The following is a 4952-nucleotide window of genomic DNA, read 5'->3' on the forward strand; positions in this document are numbered from 1 at the left end:
GAACAGTGCCTGGCACATAGTAAACATTTAACGAATACCATAAAAAAAACAGGCTGGAGACTCTGCAGTGCCCTGAGGCAGGAGAGAATGTGGGAATCGGCATGAGTCCATGAGACCCAGCCAACAGGATTCACTTTGTGGTTGGTAAAGTATTGCAGCTTGGCCTAGTGGATAGAGCCAAGAGGACCTGAGTTCTAATCCCAGCTCCATTACTTGTCTGCTGAGTGACCTTGGGCAACTCCGAGAAGTGGTGTGGCTCAGTGGAAAGAGCAGGGGCTTTGGAGTCAGTGGTCATGAGTTCAAATCCCAGTTCCACCAGCTGTCAGCTGTGTGACTTTGGGCAAGTCACTTAACTTCTCTATGCCTCAGTTGCCTCATCTGAAAATTGGGATTGACTGTGAGCCCCCCGTGGGACAACCTGATCACCTTGTAGCCTCCCCAGCACTTAGAACAGTGCTTTGCATATAGTAAGCGCTTAATAAATGCCATTATTAGTAGTATTATAAGTCACTTCACTTCTCTGTGCCTCAGTTACCTCATCTGTAAAATGGGGGATTAAGACTGAGATCCCTTTGTGGGACAGGGACTGTATCCAACCCAGTTACCTTGTATCTATTCTAGCGCTTAGTACATTGCCAAGCACATAGCGCTTAACAAATACCACAGCTATTACTAGTAGTATTGAGGGTTTCCCCCACCAGGCCACTGAGTTTGATAAGCCCATACTTGCAGACTACATCCACATCTACTTCACATCGCTAACCAAAAATATCCATTCCTGCGTAGCATCCTCCACTATAAATTTAAAATGAGCGGTCCTAGAATTGGAAGAGTCAGGGGTCTGAACTTCCACTTTTGTCCTCTGTATGCTGCTTGCCTGCAATTCATGGACCATCTGGCAATAGCTGCTGGAGACAACCAAACTCAGCTGCTTCCAGCCCAGGACTAGTGAGGAGTTTGATCCAGGTCTGCCTGCTTTCTTTCCTGGCATGTTCTCTTGAAGTGATGATGATGATGATGATGATGGCATTTATTAAGCACTTACTATGTGCAACACACTGTTCTAAGCTCTGAGGGGGATACAAGGTGATCACATCCCACATGGGGCTCACAGTCTTAATCCTCATTTTACGATGAGGTAACTGAGGCTCAGAGAAGTTAAGTGACTTGCCCAAGGTCACACAGCAGACGTGGGGGAGCTGGGATTAGAACCCATGACCTCTGACTCCCAAGCCCATGCTCTTTCCACTGAGTCACGCTGCTTCACTAAGTGGACCCAATCCAGTTGGTACCATGAGTTCCATAACACATAAGAATGTGATTCCCATGTGGTACATGGACTATGTCCAACCCAATTATCCTGTATCTGCCTCAGCACTTAGCACAGTGCCTGCCACATAGTAAGTGCTTTACAAATACAATTAAAAAAAGCGGAGCAGCCAATCTAATTCATTCTGTTCTACATAGAGTAAGGCTTTGAAGGTGGGGAGAGTGATGGTCTGGTATATATGGAAGGGGGTTCCAGGTTACGGGGAGGGCACGGGAAATGGGGCGGTCACAAGATAGATGAGATTGGGGCATATTGAGCCAGCTAGGGCTAGAGGAGCAAAATGTGTGGGCTGGGCTGGGGTAGGAGGGCAGTGAGGTAAGGTAGGATGGGGCAAGCTTATTGAATGCTTTAAAGCTGATGGCAAGGAGTTTCTGCATGATGTGGAGATAGATGGGCAACCACTGGAGTTTCATGAGAAGTAGGGAGACACAGACTGATCTTTTTTTAGAAAAATGATCTGAGCAGCAGAATGAAGCATGGACTGGAATGATGGAGGAGACTGAGGTACAGAGAGAAGGTTGGCTTTAGAGGAGCAAAGTGTAGTAGTTGTAGTAATAGTATTTGTTAAGGGCTTACTGTGTGCAGAGCGCTATAAGAGCTGACAGAGAATAGACAGGTGGGAATTAAACAAGGTCCCTGTCCCTTGTGAGGCCTCACTATCTAACGGCCTAAATGAGGAGAAGACATGGAGACAGACACATCAGGAATGATGAAACATTTAAACACAACACAATCAAATAGACAAAATAGACTCAAAGTCGCAGTGGCAATGGAGAAGACTGAAAGCATACAGAAGAAGAGAAGCCACGTGGCTTAGTGGATTCAGCACAGGTCTGAGAGTCAGAAGATCATGGGTTCTAATCCTTGCTCTGCCCCTTGTCTGCTGTGTGACCTTGGGCAAGTCACTTTGATTCTCTGTACCTCAGTTACCTTATCTGTAAAATGGGTATTGAGACTGTGAGCCTCATGTGGGACAGGGACTGTGTCCAACCTAATTAGCTTATATCTACCCCAGTGCTTAGTACAGTGCCTGGCACATAGTAAGTGCTTAACAAATACCTCAATTATTATCATTATTATTATCATTATTATTAACAAGTCAGGAGTAGCATTGGTGAGTGATGGGACGATGGCTGCAGTTACCATGGTGTTTTTCTCGGCGGGGATGGAGGAGTCCAAGAGCTTTTCTCTCTGCCCAGGAGGTTGCAGAGCAGGCCAAGATCAAGGACTCCTAGTGCAAGAGGAAAGGTGATGGTTACCACAGGGCCTTTCTTGGTGGGAATGGAAGAGTGTAGATTGGGTTGTGTATGAGATCAAATACCATCATACCATCATTATTATTATTATCAGGGAATTTAGGTTTGAGGGAGTGAGCTGGGTGCCTTAAAGTGCCTTAGAGCCGATGATAAGGAGTTTCTGCTTGATGCGGAGGTGGGTCGGCAACCACTGGTGGTTTCTGAAGAGTGGGGAGAGATGTGGATTGAACGTTTTTTAAGAACCTACTCTGGGTAACTGGAATGGAGAGACAGGAGGCAAGGAGGTGAGCAAGAAGGATGATGCAGTATTCAAGACGGGATAATGATAAGTTAGCAGCATGGCGTAGTGGTACTTGCTTTGATGACTGCCTCCCTGCTTCTAGACTGTGAGCCCGTTGTAGGCAGGGATTGTCTCTATTTGTTGCTGAGTTGTATTTCCCAAGCACTTAGGATGGTGCTCTGCCCACAGTAAGCGCTCAATAAATATGATTGGATGAATGATAGAGCCTGGGCCTGAGAGTCAGAAGGTCATGGGTTCTAATCCAGACTCCTCCACCTATCTACTGTGTGACCTTAGGCAAGTTACTTCACTTCTCTGTGCCTCAGTTACCTCATCTGTAAAATGGGGAATAAGACTGTGAGGTCTATGTGGGACAGGGACTATGTCCAATCCGATTTGACTGTATTCACCCCAGCGCTTAGTTCAGTGCCTGGCACATAGTAAGCACTTAACAAAGACCAAAATTATCATTATTTTATCATTTGATCAGCACAGTAGCCGTTTGGATGAAAAGGAAAGGGCAGATTTTAGAGATGTTGCTACGATAGAACCTACAGAGCAGCATGGCTCAGTGGAAAGAGTCCAGGCTTTGGAGTCAGTGGTCATGGGTTAAAATCCCGACTCTTCCAATTGTCAGCTGTGTGACTTTGGGCAAGTCACTTAACTTCTCTGTGCCTCAGTTACCTCATCTGTAAAATGGGGAATAAGGCTGTGAGGTCTATGTGGGACAGGGACTATGTCCAATCCGATTTGACTGTATTCACCCCAGCGCTTAGTTCAGTGCCTGGCACATAGTAGGCACTTAACAAAGACCAAAATTATCATTATTTTATCATTTGATCAGCACAGTAGCCATTTGGATGAAAAGGAAAGGGCAGATTTTAGAGATGTTGCTACGACAGAACCTACAGAGCAGCATGGCTCAGTGGAAAGAGCCCAGGCTTTGGAGTCAGAGGTCATGGGTTAAAATCCCGACTCTTCCAATTGTCAGCTGTGTGACTTTGGGCAAGTCACTTAACTTCTCTGTGCCTCAGTTACCTCATCTGTAAAAATGGGGATTGAGACTGTGAGCTTCCCGTAGGACAACCTGATCACCTTGTAACCTCCACAGTGCTTAGAACAGTGCTTTGCACACAGTAAGTGCTTAATAAATGCCATCATCATTATTATAATTATTACAGGATTTTGTGATAGGCTGAATGTACCAGTTGAATGAGAAAGATGAGTCCAGGACAACACCAAGGTTAAGGGTTTGTGAGACAGGAAGAATGGTGGTGCTGTCTATGGTGATGGGAAAGTCAGGGGGAGGACAAGGTTTGGGTGGTAAGGTGAGGAGTTCTGTTTTGGACCTGTTAAATTTGTCTGTGGGACAGCCAAATAGAGTTGTCCTGGAGATTCCATGAAGTATTGCCATTCACTCATTCATTCATTCAGTCCTATTTATTGAGCACTTACTATGTGCAGAGCCCTGTTCTAAGTGCTTGGGACAGTACAATACAACAATAAACATACACATTCCCTACCCACAACGAGCTTACAGTCTGAAGCTTACAGATTTACCACACTTTGAGCTATGACCCATTTATCAGCCAAAGTCCCTCATTCAATTCAATCATTTTTATTGAGCACTTACTCTGTGCAGAGCACTGTACAGAGCTTAGGAAGTACAAGTCGGCAACATATAGAGATGGTCCCTACCCAACAATGGGTCCACAGTCTAGAAGGGGGAGACAGACAACAAAACATGTAGACAGGTGTCAAAACCATCAGAATAAATAGAATTACAGCTATATGTACATCATTAATAAAATAGAGTAGTGAATATGTATAAGTAAAATGAATAGAGAAATAAATCTATACAAATATATACAAGTGCTGTGGGGAAGGGAAGGAGGTAGGGCCAGGGGGATGGGGAGGAGGAGAGGAAAAAGGAGGCTCAGTCTGGGAAGGCCTCTTGGAGGAGGTAAGCTCTCAGTAGGGCTTTGAAGGGAGAAAGAGAGCTAGTTCGGTGGATGTGTGGAGGGAGGGCATTCCAGGCCAGGGGAAGGACGTGGGCCAGGGGTCGATGGCGGGACAGGTGAGAATG

This window comes from Tachyglossus aculeatus, chromosome 2 (genome assembly GCF_015852505.1).
Source record: "Tachyglossus aculeatus isolate mTacAcu1 chromosome 2, mTacAcu1.pri, whole genome shotgun sequence".
Classification (NCBI taxonomy): domain Eukaryota; kingdom Metazoa; phylum Chordata; class Mammalia; order Monotremata; family Tachyglossidae; genus Tachyglossus; species Tachyglossus aculeatus.